Raw genomic sequence first — 14485 nt, forward strand, 5'->3', positions numbered from 1 at the left:
AGTAGACAGTGCAGTGGGTGGTAATGATTATGACTGGCGGCTTCTGGTTAGAATTGTCCAAGCAAAGAGACATGCGACTCAGTTGTCAGAAGTCCTGGGATGCATTACTACTTTTCTCCCCAACAACTTTGACATTTCAATCTAGTATGCAATTTAAAAAGCTCTTAATTTTTCTTTCTTTTGTAATTGAATAATTGCCATTTTTTACATTCCAAATGTTCTAATGGACCGATGGAAATGCCACAAAATGACTTGCTGCACTGACTTCCATTGAAAGTTTTGGAGAAATGCCATAACCATTAACCATAATCATACATTGATCAACACTTTGAAGCATCTTTTTTTTTTATTTTCAGTCGGAGAGCCAACAACAGTGACTCAGACTGAACTACAAGGCAATGTGATGCAGTGTGATGGAATGTGTTGGAGTAGACAAAGGAGAAGATCAGGTGGTGTCATGGCAACAGAGTCACCAGCACCACCACTAAAACAACACCACACAAGAATAAAAAAACCCAACCTCTTTTAGAAGGTGTTGATAACCTTACCATGCAGTTAATGTGTGTAAACTGATTCCAGGTGTGGTCTGATTAGAAACTGGGTCTTGGGATCACAAGAGGACATACAATTGGTTTTCCCGCTGCCATAGAAAAAGGAAGCTCTGAGAGGCGACTTTTGGGTGGTGTACCTCTTGGAGAGAGATGCTAGACATGTCTCTAACAAAGCAATTAAAGACATTTTGCCCATTCAAAAGACTTTGAGAGAAACAGGATAGATATTTCAACAAAAATCAACATCAGCCAGGCAATCATTCATCAATCCAGTGCAATTATTTGCTTTGGAAATCATTTAATCAGTTAATAGAGTTCAGCTCTGTGTAATGAGAGCACTGGTCAGAGAAGCAGCCAAACAGAGGCCCATGGTCACTCTGGAGGAGCTGCAGAAATCCAAAGAAATCCAGGACAACTATAAGTCATGCACTCTACAAATCTGGCCTTTATGGAAGAGTGTCAAAAAAAGAAAACCATTGTGTGGCATGAATAAGTAACACTGCTCATCATCCTGAACCAAACACACCACCCCCAACTGTGAAACATGGTGGTGGCAGCATCATGCTGTTGAGATGCTTGTCGTCAGCTGGGACAGAGAGGCATGAGTTTATAGAAAGTTTATAGAAAGATAGATTGAGCTAAATACAGAGCAATCCTGAAAGAAAACTTGTTGGAGGCTTCAAAAGACTTGGAAGATTCTTCTAGACCTTCCAGCAAGACAATGACCCTAAACATACAGTCAGAACTACAGTGGAATGATTTAGATCAAAGAATATTTATGTGTTTCAATAGCCCAGTCAAAGTTCTGACCTAAATCACATTGAGCATCTGTGGGAAGACATGAAAATTGCTGTTCACAGAAGCTCTCCATTCAATCTGGCTGAGCTGGAGCTTTTTTAAAAATAAAAAAATCTCAATTTCTAGATGTACAAAGCTTGGAGAGATAGGTGACTCTACGTATTCTATATATACGTCCTCTAAGTAATAACATATACATTAAAACCAGAGGTGGAAAGTAACAAATTACATTTACTCACATTACTGTAATTGATTAGATTTTATTAATATTTTGTAATTTTTGTAAAGTTTTTAAAATAGGTAATTTTACTTTTACTCAGGTACATTTTGACACAAGTAATTTACCTTGCTACATTGGAAAACTCCCCATTACTGAGTAAAAAATTAAATGCTGGGGGAAAAAAACTAATTGTCTGAATAAAAAAAAATAGAGTTTTGTTCTCCATGGCAGCGCAGCTGAACTTTTCCCAGCAGTGTTTATTACGGTTAGCGGGAGAGACGCTGTGTGAATCAGCTGGGGTCTGTGTGCGCGGCTTGGAGGAACCGGTGTTCTGTCGACTTATACTACCCATCGATATGTGCTTCTTTACAGCAATGCGCATGCGCCGACCAACAGTTTTTTGTATTTTTTCATGTTTTTCATGATAAGTTCTTAAGTTTTTATTGGGAACATTAAACAATCTGCTTGGATGTTAAAAAACATGTAAATAGCAGTTAACACATAGCAATAGCAAGTTATATACCAATGAATTGTAAAACTATAAAAATACGATTTATAGTCACCTATATGACCATACATTTTTAACTTTTTAACAGTAAAATGTTTTATGGGGTGATCTGAACAAATACTGCCTGAAAGGTCCAAATTATTAATAATAATGAGAATAATTCATTTATGATTTGTAATTTTTTTTTACATCAAATAATTAAAAGTAACTGTGTAACTTTTACTCAAAGTAAATTTTAAATTGAGTACTTTTTTACTTTTACTCGAGTAGATTTTTAGATTGGTACTTTTACTTTTACTTGAGTAGCATTTTAGCAAAGTAAAGGTACTTTTACCTAATTACAATTTTTCAGTACTTTTTCCCACCTCTGATTAAAACACTTATTTTACTTATAAGTGTTATTAAGGAGGTATAATTGACAAGTTCTTCTCAGGTTCAGGTGTGATAGAACAGTGAGAACACTGCAATGTCCAGAGCAGGGGTACAGGAATGGATACAAATTAGCCAATCCTGTAACATTTTGTACTTTGTGTTACTAATGGAGCTTCCAGTTCATCACATCATACTCAGGCTTCCTGTTTGTCTTCTCTGACACAGCATGAAAGCTTCCTGAGAACCGGGTACCAAGATCAGTTACAGTAGCGATAACAGCGACCTCTGCAGGCGGCCAGAGGACAAAGGATGGGATGTTATTGTGTGAAAGTGCTCCTCAAGTGCAGCCAATATGATTGAGGCGCATTGCTCTGGACAGTCTGTCACACTGCAACTGTCAATCCATAATAGAGTGAGTGAAAGGTTGAGAGAGAGAGAGAGAGAGAGAGAGAGAGAGAGAGAGCGAACAGGTGGCATTCTTCTAAAACAGAAGGGCTGAGTGCTCTCCAGGGTGCAGGAGCAGAGTGGAAGGAAAGGAGAAGAAATAGAAGAAATAGAGAAAATAAGGCCTTCATAAAACAAGGAAATGCTTTAGTCATTTCCTCGAGACCCCCATTGGTTAGCGTTTTACTGAGTGAACCCTTCAGAACACTTCTAGACCTTTCAGAAAATGTTGCAGAGCAAGAAAGCACTAAAAAAATCTAATGGCAGAGCTATTATTACTGGACACTTTATTAGAAACACCTACATGGTCAGTTTCAGAATAGAGCTGCTGTATATATATATATATACAGGGATTGGACAGGTGAAAATGAAACACCTGTCATTTTAGTGGGGAGGTTTCATCATGGCTAAATTGGAGCAGCCTGGTGGCCAATCTTCATTAATTGCACATTATTGCACCAGTAAGAGCAGTAGGAGGGTGAAGGTTCAATTAACAGGGTAAGAGCACAGTTTTGCTCAAAATATTGCAATGCACACAGCATTATGGGTGACATACCAGAGTTCAAAAAAGGACAAATTGTCAGTGCACGTCTTGCTGGCGCATCTGTGACCAAGACAGCAAGTCTTCGTGATGTATCAAGAGCCACGGTATCCAGGGTAATGTCAGCATACCACCAAGAAGGACCAACCACATCCAACAGGATTAACTGTGGACGCTGTAAGAGGAAGCTGTCTGAAAGGGATGTTCGGGTGCTAACCCGGATTGTATAAAAAAAAACATAAAACCACGGCTGCCCAAATCACGGCAAAATTATTATGGTCTAAAACCCAGTGTTTCAGTTTCATTGTCCAACCCCTGTGTATATATATATATATATATATATATATATATATATATATATATATATATATATATATGTATATATACAACTGTATTGCAATCTTGGAAAAAAAAGACTCTCAGAGCCAACTGGGTAGTGTACCTCCTGGTGAGAAACCATTGACTACTAGACTTGCCTCTACAATGCAATCAAAGATGTTTTGTCAAATCAACAAAGTTTAATATTGGGGTCATCATTCAATAGATAGCAACAGAATGTTCATTTTGATGAATTGGCTGCCTGCCATCTAGGACATCTCTCAACCAGTCACTGTGATCTTTTATTTAAGTGGCATCATAAATGAGAAACCTGGACTGATACGAACTGGAACTGTTTAGTCTTTAGTCATTTTGTTTGGGATCTGGATGGTGGAGATCCACTTAACCACACTTAAGCCACATTAGCATTAGCAACACTGCCATGCTGAGGATGGTCCACCACCCAAATATATATATAAATATATCTGTGGGCTGTGTATAGATGTTGTATGGGTGATGCAGGTGCGGTTGTTGCTAAGAAGGTTGTTGAACATGCTCTGTAGCTATGAATTCAAACCAAATCCAAACAGAAAAACTGGACAGTAAAAAAAATAAGGGGGAAAAAAAGAAGGGTTTCTAATAAAGTGGCCACCCAATACATTATCACAGAATATTCTCATCCACATGATTTACATTATTCCCATTCAATAAAGAATAAGGACTGACTAAGGGATGGGACCCACTCAGCTTGTGCTTCCACTGATTGGCCACTTTATTAGAAACACCTACAGTAGTGCTTGCTCCCACTCACTGGCCTCTTTTTTGTGAAATAATTTACAGTATCATTAGCTTCCACTTATTGGTCATTAAAATAAGCACAGCATAGGTGTTTCCAGTTACTGGCCACTTTATCAGAAACACCAGCTTTGTGCTTCAACCCAACTGATCAACAGCTGAGTGTTCAATGAAAGTGTTTCTAATAAAGTGGCCAGTGCGTGAAAAAAAGCACAAGGTAATGCAGTAATAGGTGTTTCTAATGTGGCCAGTAAGTAAAAGAAGCACATGGTACTGTAGATATAGATGTTTCTAATAAAGTGGCCAGTGAGTGAAAGAAGCACAAGATAGTACTGTAGAAGTAGGTGTTTCTCATAAAGTGGCCAGTGAGCGAAAGAAGCACAAAGTTCTGTAGTAGTAGGTGTTTCTAATAAAGTGGCCAGTGAGTAAAATAAGCCTAAGAAAGTACTGTAGTTGTAAGTGTTTCCAATAAAGTGTCCAGTGAGTGAAGGAACCACAAGAAAGTACTGTAGTAGTTGTAGTAGTAGGTGTTTCTAATAAAGTGGCCAGTGAGTGAAGGAACCACAAGAAAGTACTGTAGTAGTAGTAGGTGTTTCTAATAAAGTGGCCAGTGAGTAAAATAAGCCTAAGAAAGTACTGTAGTTGTAAGTATTTCTAATAAAGTGGCCAGTGAGTGAAACAAGCACAAGAAAGTACTGTAGTAGTAGTTGGTGTTTCAAATAAATTGACCAGTGAGTAAAAGAAGCACAAGGTACTGCTGATATAGATGTTTCTAATAAAGTGACCAGTGAGTGGAAAAGCACGAGGATGGTGCATTGGCCATTTCTCTAGAACCAGCGTCATTCATCATTCCGTTGCACAACTTTGTACTTCACCATCTATTAGTATTCGCGAGAGTAATTTTAGTCTCTTTACTGTAAATTAAATCCAAATGAAACGCAAAAATATGCATGAATGCAACCTATTAGCTCGCGATGGGCGTGGTCAAAGGATTTTCCCATCCCACTCCAACCCAGACGCAGCTTTGGTAGTTCAGAGAGCCAGTCAGCGTCTAATGGGCGTGGCCAAGGCAGTCGAGCCTCCGCCCCTCACCCCTCCACCCCTCCCACCTTTCCAGCACGCTGTAAACAGCGCTCGAGCGCTCACTATAAATACCGGCTCGTGCAGAAGCTGTGTTTGGATTTCTCTTGCTTTTTTTTTCTTGGTGCTACAGGTTGGCGCGTGCCTCTGGACTTTGTATGCCTTACTGGTGGAGGTGGGAAAACATCACGCAGACGTCCGTCCATCCGTCCATCAGTCCATCCATCCATCCACCCGTACACGACTAGACGCGTGCACCAGACGCAGGTGAGTGTTTCTTATTGGAGAGAAGCAGAACGAGCCTTTTTTTGGGGCACGCTTAGGTTATATCTACTGGGCTCGTGCAGATGGTGAATGCATGTGTGCACTGGTTGCACTGAGGGTAACTGTAACTGAGTTGCATGGCTTCAAAGGCAAAGGCGTCTCTGCGCGCGCACTACAGTGTGTGCCTCTCGAGCGCGTGAGAGGAGCTTGCATAGTATCCAGTGTGCATCCAGGATGCGCTCAGCTGCAATGCCTACGTTGAGTCCGCGAGAGGGGCTTGGTTGCACCGGTAATAACGTTATTACGCGCAAAGGCGAGCCGTCACGCGCATTTTACGCACGGACGCGCGAGCTTCAGGTTTGAAGTGGGGAAGCAGATATCCCCCTCTGACCCCCAACCTGCACCAGCAGGGGGCAAGAACAGGTAACCCATCACCTGCACCGTGCGCCGGGTTGCTGGGTAATGCTGTCACCTCCACTCGCACACCTCGCGTTTCTAAATCCTCCTGAAATGAAAGATACTGAGGAACATCTTTATCTGTTGCTGCGTCTTTCATCATGAAGCCCACTGGTAAGATTATTCATTTCTCGCTTTGCTGACACGATAAAGCATTAATTGTGACTTTTGAATCTACTCTCAGTGGCCACTTTATTGAAAACACCTACAGTAATTTGTGGTTTGACTTATTGACCAATTTAATGGAAACACCTTTATATCTTCGGAACAGGTGTTTATAATAAAGTGGCCAGTGAGAAGAACTATCCTACAAATGTGTGTTTCTAATAAAGTGGCCAGTGAGTGTAATTAGACTGTAATGCAGGTGTTTCTAATGAAATGGCAAATGAGAAGTAGCCTATATCATAAGTGTTTCTAATAAAGCGGCCAGTGAGTTGTAGTATCCTATAAATCAGGTGTTTCTAATTAAGTGACCAGTGATCACAATTGCAAGTTATGTGTTTCTAATAAAGTGACTAGTGAATATAATTAGCCTGGAATGTAGTTGTTTCTAATAAAGTGTCCAGTGAGTTGCAGCAGCCTTCATAGCAGCTGTTCCTTATAAAGTGAACAATGAGAGGTATCCCATAATGTAACTATTTCTAATAAAGTGGACAGTGAGAAGAGCCTATAATGTAAGTGTTTCTTATAAAGTGGCCAGTGAGTTGTAGTGGTCTATGAAACAAGTGTTTCTATTAAAGTGGCCACAATAGGAAGTAGCCTATAATGTAGGTGTTTCTAATAAAGTAACCAGTGAGTGTAATTAGCCTGGAATGCAGGTGTTTCTAATAAAGTGGTCAGTAAAGTGCAGTAGCCTAAAAAGCAGGTGTTTCTTATAAAGTGTCCTAAAACTCAATAGCCAATTTATTACAAACACATACATTAAAAAGTAGCCTATAATGTATGTGTTTGTAATAAATTGGCTATTGAGATTTAGTTGTCTATAAAGCAGGTGTTTCTAATAAAGTGGCCACAATGAGAAGTAGCCTATAATGTACATGTTTCTAATAAAGTGGCCAGTAATTTAAATTGCATGTCAGGTGTGACCAATGAGTGTAATTACCCTGTAATGTAGGTGTTTTTAATAAAGTGGCCACAATGAGAAGTAGCCTATAAAGCAGGTGTTTCTAATAAAGTTGCCAATGAGAAGTAGACCACAAAATAAGTGTTTCTAATAAAGTGGCCACAATGAGAAGTAGCCTATAATGTAGGCGTTTCTAATAAATTGGCCACAATGAGACGTAGCCTACAAAGCTGCTGTCCCTAATATAGTTTTCAGTGAGACATAGCCTATAATGTATGTGTTTCTAATAAAGTGGCCAGAAAAATGCAGTAGCTTATAAAGCCGGTGTTTCTAATAAAGTGGCCACAATGGGAAGTAGCCTACAAAATAAGTGTTTCTAATAAAGTGGACACAATGAGAAGTAGCCTACAAAGCTGTTGTTCCTAATAAAGTGCCAGTGGAAAGTAGCCTATAATGTAGGTGTTTCTAATAAAGTGGCCAGTAAAATGCAGTAGCTTATAAAGCAGGTGCTTCTAATAAAGTTGCCTATGAGAAGTAGCCTACGAAATAAGTGTTTCTAATAAAGTGGCCACAATGAGAAGAAGCCTACAAAGCAGGTGTTTCTAATAAAGTGTCCACAATGAGAAGTAGCCTATAATGTAGGAGTTTCTAATAAAGTGGCTAGTAAATTGCAGTAGCAAATAAAGCCGGTGTTTCTAATAAATTGGCCAGTGAGTTTTAGGAGCCTACAAAGCAGTTGCTCATAAGGTGGCCAATGAGTAGAAGCTTACAAATCAGGTGTCTCTAATAAAGTGGGCATTGAGTTTTAGTAGGCTATAAAGCAGGTGTTTCTAATAAAGTGTCCACTTTATTAACACCAGTTTTGTAGCACATGCTTATTGGCTGGCGCTGGATGCTCTTAGATAAGCTTATGGTGCTCTGTTGAGCTTCTCGTGAGTGTGGTGGCATCGCCGGCCCTGGTTGGCAGCTGCCACTCCCCACAGTGTGATCTTATGATATGCTGTGCGTTCACTGGTTACAGCTCTAATCCTGCAGCTGGTCCGTAACACTGACCTCCAGCTACTGACAGTCTTGGCAGCAGGCGCTGCATATGTGAGTGTGTCTATGTGTGTGTGTGTGTGTGTGTGTGTGTGAGTGTGTGAGCTGCGGGCTGATTTGGCGCACGCAAGTTTCACATAGAAAAGAATGCACTTGAACTAGCCTGTTGCGTTTGGATCTGCAAGCTTTTCCGTAATCATCACACGGCTGGCGGCATGCCAGCAGCCCTCAGCTGTTTAGATCCCTCTGTACCAGCCTGTTTCTCCTCTTACTTAAGTATGGGAATGTGCCAGCAGTGCCAGTGGCACACTGGTGTCATCGTGCCAGTGCAGTTAATCAATCAGATGCGTTTCGGGAGTTGCTCGCAAGTATGCTGCTTTAGTTTTGCACTGCTGATGTAGATCACAAGAAAATTAGAGGTGTTTCAGCTGCTTCTTGAGCTTGAGCTCAGAGAAGAACCACTTTTGATTTTATAAAGAGCCATTTGTAGTTGTTTCTGCTTGAGATATCTAATATTCTGTATTATAAACACGATTCTTTATGGTCATTCTATATGGTTATGGCCCATATCTTCAAATCTGGACCTTCAATCAATTTTCCAATATTTAGAGTTAAGGGAACAGTTAATCTAACTGGCCACGTAGCGTCACACCTACCAAAGATTACAAAGTCCAGGACTCAAAACTGACAGGATTCAAGGTCCACATTTGCTCAAGAACTATTGAATTTTCTCTGTTTTAAACAGTTTGAGCTTATTGTGCAAACTGCATGTTTATGAAATATCAAATTACCATAATTCATCATGACCTCAGACACAGTTGATCAGTCAAGACATGTTTGGTATCTGAAGAAGTGTGCTTTTTTTGTGTATAACAGAACATGCTAGGCTAATATCGCTAACAAACATTCAATTCAGACTGATATTAATTTATTTTCTATTCATTTATGATCGAAATCTTAATTAATTTGCTTAAAAATGTATAAAAAAAACTGTGTGGAAGTTTATTTTTGTGTCCATTTACTGAAGTAACACAGTTACACAGTGTTCTATATCTATTCTATACCCTAGTGAAAATAAATATATACTTAATTGTATTCAGAAATGTTTAAGTATGCTGTAAATATACTAACCGATTTATTTTATGTATAATTTAAAATAACTTTTATCATACTTTTTAAAAAAGTACTATATAGTGTATTTTAAATAAATAGACTACTATGAAGTACACTTTTAGTTTAATGTAATTCAATATACTTCTAAAATACTTATTTCCAAATATACTTTTTTTAGCAAAGTGTGTTAAAAACAACAGTGTTACAGTAATTCAATGTGCAATGTATCATGTAACATTTAAAATAAATTAAATAAACTACTTATTAAGTTATTAAGTAACTAAGTAAAAATTAAGTAACTAAGTAAATTAAATTACACTCAGGGTTCCTCAGTGTAGCGCTGTTGGGTGGCAGTTACTAGCGCTAGCGGCTAGCTGCTAATGTGATGTGGATATCTAAGCTTACTTTAAATAATCGGAAGCACTTCACTCACCCAAATAAACAGTTTTCAGGACAGAAATCTGTGTAGATTTACATCCAGCATGTGTTTGACTTTGAAAGAAAAAGTTTTGTTTGCTTAGCTTAGTTTTTTATTTTAGAATAAAATAAAAAAAATTAGAATATTATATTACTAGCCCAATTGGTATTTTTGGCAGTGTGGGCAGTGTGCCAAATCCTGCTGGAAAATGAAATCCGCTTCTCTATATAAAAGTTGTCAGTAGCAGAGGGAAACATGAAGTGCTGTAAGATTTTGTGGGAAAACATTTCACTGCACTGACTTTAGACTTGATAATAAAACACAGTGGATCAACACCAGCAGATGACATGTCTCTTTATCCAAACCATCACTGATTGTAGAAACTTCACACTAGACCTCAATCAGCATGGACTGTGTGTGGCTTTCATTTTCCAGCAGGAATTCTAATTTTTTGAGACACTGATTTTTGGATTTTCATTGTCTGTAAACCATAATAATCAATAATAAAATCAACAATATAAGAAATAAAGGCTTTAAATTGACCACATTTTGAAATGAATTACTGAAATAAAGTAACTTTTCAATGATAGACAATTTTTTTTTAGATGCACCTGTACTTCCTGTATCACACTTTCTGTACTGTATACGAGTTTTGCTGAGCTTTTCCTTTAAGTATGATAGAAAGACTCGGCTCAGACTTGCTGGAGTGTTTTCAGACGCTATAAATACAGACACTGCATGGCTAAAAACAGCAGCAGCCACCCTGAAACTATTATACAGAACTTCCACACACCGCATACTGTACATAACAGCAGTGGCGGCGGCGGTGGTGGTGGTGGTAGTAAAGCATATGGCAGCTACATTGGCACTGAGTTGCTGTTGTTGTTGTTGTTCTTCTTCTTTTCGTTGCCTTTTTTTTAAGTTTCGTCACTCTGTTTTCGTATATAATAGTCCCACGAACAAGTTGCTCTTTATTCCTCTCCGTCAGACACCAAATGGCGTGTGAAATCACAGCGAGCAGCCGCTCTCGCGCTCTCCTCTTTCTCGATGCTGGCGCCTGGAGACTCCCCCTGACCCACCGCTCTTAAAGCTGTTAATTAACGGCGGAGAATCTGCGAGGCGTCTTTGTTTTTTTAGAACAAGGGAATTAATGAAGTAATGACAGTGTGCGCTCTCTGTCTGACTTTGGTTAACTTGTGTGTTTTAATAAGTGGCATAAACCTTAACTGTCTTCTAATGCGGCGTTAAATGGCTAAAAGATCCAGAAGGAAACTTGCAGGCCTTCAAAAAGCCTTTAGAGAAGGTCTCATCAGTTCATTGTAGTTACATAGTTATATAATTTAAAGTGGTGAAATCTCACGATATAGATATTTGTCCCTTTATTTAATACATTTTAAGTCTATTTTTGACACTTGTGTGGGTTTATGTAGCAGCGATAATTAGGGCTGTAAGATAAGTGGTACTTTTATCGTTAACGTGAAAGTTTTCATGGTAAACTCGTACAGCTCTGGAAAAAATTAAGAGACTACTTCAGTTTCTGAATCAGTTTCTCTGATTTTGCTATTTATAGGTATATGTTCGAGTAAAATGAACATTGTTTTTTATTCTACAAACTACAGACAACATTTCTCCCAAATTCCTATTAATAATTATTGTCATTTAGAGCATTTTTTGCAGGAAAATATGCAGAGCTTTCAGACTTTACATAATGCAAAGAAAACAAAAAGTTCATATTCATAAAGTTTTAAGAGTTCAGAAATCAAAATTTAGTGGAACAACCCTGGTTTTCAATCATAGTTTTCATGCACCTTGGAGAACCATGTGCTCCTCCACCAGTCTTACACACTGATTTTGAACTGCTTTTTTGCTTTTTAAACTTTAGGCCATTACTTGTTCAAAAATTCAAGCAGTTCTGCTTGGTTGATGGCTTGTGATCATCCTTCTTCCTTTTGATTATATTCTAGAGGTTTTCAATTTGGTAAAATCAAAGAAACCCATCACTTTTAAGTGGTTTCATATTTTTTTCCAGAGCTGTGTGATAATATCATGAATAAATATATTAAATCATTAACACTGACCCTAACTGAGGCACCTAACTAAGACCTGCAGTTCTTTAAATGTTGTTCTGGGTTCTTTTGTGACCTCCTGGATGAGTTGTCCATGCCCTTTTGGAGTAATTTCGGTAGGCCAGCCACTCCTGGGAAGGTTCACCAGTGTTTCGTGTTTTTTTTCTTTTCCATTTGTGAATAATAGCTCTTATTGTGGTTCACTGGAGTCCCAAAGCTTTAGAAATGAATTTGTAATTTTTTTTAAAGACGTCTGTTTGATAATCTGAAAAATGTAAGTACTATAAAGCGGTGGAACAGTAGATTTTGGGATGATACAGGTTCTTTTTTTCTGAAAAAAACTTTACTATTGTAAGTCTGGAGATGCCACCGTGGCTGAGACTGAGTCAGATGGAGGTGGAGCTCGAGGCCGGTTGTAATTGGTTTATTGTAGGGTGGAGGGAACGTGAGCGCTGGGGTATAATCCTGCTCCTCCTGACTGCAGGTTATTTTGGGCTGTACATTAAACACCTCTGAGCCTAAATGGCGGAATTCTGCCTGACCTACTTACAGACAGGTGGAGGCTGACAGATGTCCTGTTACAGCACCCACCACCACCATCCAACACCCCCCCCAAAACACCGCTCTGCTCATAATGTCCCTCCCTCACATCCTCGCTCTCTCTCTCTCTTTTACTTTATCTCAGTCTGTTTCTATGCTATTTTCTCTCTCTCTTTCTCTCTGTTGCTCTGAGAGGAAGAAGCTGAAATGTTGATGTCTGATGTCTCAGGAGACGTATTTGTGATTCTCACTCAGAGGTTTTATTTAGAGGTCGACTTCCTCACAGAAACAACGTGTGAAATGTTCGTACAATTTCACCTACTAAATCTTTAATGTGCTTCAAACCTCCACTGAATCACATGCCTGATAAATACTAATCTAATCTAACTGTAGCAAATATTTTAGAATGCAATATCCAATATTTAAACAACAGTCAGTTCTGACCTCACAATCTGATTGGTTGAGAAGTGTTCTAGCCGTGATGATATTTGTGATGACAGCACGGCCTTCTCACACTAAACCTGTATCACTCCGCCGAAGCGTTGCCGAGTAACGGCTTATATACACAGGACAGCTTAGAATCATCAATGGCATCAGCGGCAGCGTTAGCTTAGCACAGGCTAGCGCTAAACAATGACACGCTCGCCCGTAGCGCTGGCTGTTTTTTGTGGAAAAAAGGTAAAGAAAATTGCTCGGCTAATGCTGTCTGACAGCCAGAACGCTAACCAGCCAGGCTAGGCTAAGTTAATGCTGAGCTAAAGCAAGCTACGCTAACCTAACCACAGTCCAACCGCCTAGCTAAAACCAACATGACCCAGCAAAACAGGCAGAAATGCTCTAAAAATGTGCAGCGTTCACCTGAAGACGACTCCACGGAGCAGGAGAGGAGAGTATCAGCGCCATTTCAGGGCCCTAGCGTTAACATCTTCGCTTATTCCCAATTTTAATTTCAAGCTAACTTTCATGGTGTTAGTCTGTATAAACCATACACCGTTTTGTAGTTAAGTTTCAGTTCTGTTACAATTGTGGTGGAACTACTTTTTTGGAGGAAGGCACAGTCCATATTAAAGCATATTCATTCTTAATTTCTTAAAGTTCTTCGATTTTTTTCTTCATTCATTTTGTAAAAAAGAAACTGTTGTATAAAAGAAATAGAGCACTCGAGGTCGTATGTTATCACGAAAAACATCACGGCTGTGATCTACGACCAAATCACAGCCGTGATGTTATTGGTGATAACACACTCCCTCTCGTGTTCTATTGCTTAATTAGCATCTAAGCTAAATCTAAAAGCCTCTCAGCTTCTAGATGCAGAAACAGTTGAGTTCATAGTGAGACTCCTGTGTTATTTAGGCTATTATTGTGGCAAATGCAAATGAGCACAATGTGAGACATCAGACTCCATATGAGATCTATACTAAACCTCAAAAAAGACACATCCATGTGAGATTACTGAGCTCTTTTCTCAGAAGGTACCGTTCATATTGAGACTCCTGTCTTCTTTCTTTTTCTGTCACTTTCTCATTGTTTTTTTTTTCTTTTTTACCACTCTTGTTCTCTCTCTGTATTTCTCTGTTTCTTCCTGCATTCTCGCTTTCTCTTCCACATCATCCTCTTCTCTTCCTCTCCTTTTTCATTTCCTCTCGCTCTAACTTTCTTTTGCTCTTTGTCTTACTCTCACTCTTTCTGCCTTTTATGTTCCTCTTTTTCTTTCTCTGTCTTTTTTCTTTCATTATTTTACTCTATTTATTTTGTCCTTGTCTCTTGTTTTCTCTCTCTCTCTCTCTCCCTCTCTCTTCTTGCTTTCTCTTCCATGTCTTTATCTTCTTCTCTTCCTCTCTTTTTTTATTTCCTCTCGCTCTAACTTTCTGTCTTTACCTCTCTCTCTCTCTCTCTCTCT

The 14485-nt window shown here is 39.0% G+C and overlaps 1 protein-coding gene across 2 annotated transcripts in view; it reads left to right on the forward strand.

Annotated features, from left to right (window-relative positions):
• Positions 1-5713: 5713 nt before the first annotated feature.
• The window catches only part of LOC103025118 (cell migration inducing hyaluronidase 1), a 216943-nt gene continuing 208171 nt past the window's right edge, over positions 5714-14485 (forward strand). For both annotated transcript variants that reach the window (XM_022669508.2, XM_022669509.2), the window contains exon 1: positions 5714-5894. The gene's annotated coding sequence lies outside the window, so the exon portion shown is untranslated. The remainder of the gene's footprint in view (positions 5895-14485) is intronic.

The sequence above is a fragment of the Astyanax mexicanus genome, chromosome 16 (genome assembly GCF_023375975.1).
Source record: "Astyanax mexicanus isolate ESR-SI-001 chromosome 16, AstMex3_surface, whole genome shotgun sequence".
NCBI lineage: Eukaryota > Metazoa > Chordata > Actinopteri > Characiformes > Acestrorhamphidae > Astyanax > Astyanax mexicanus.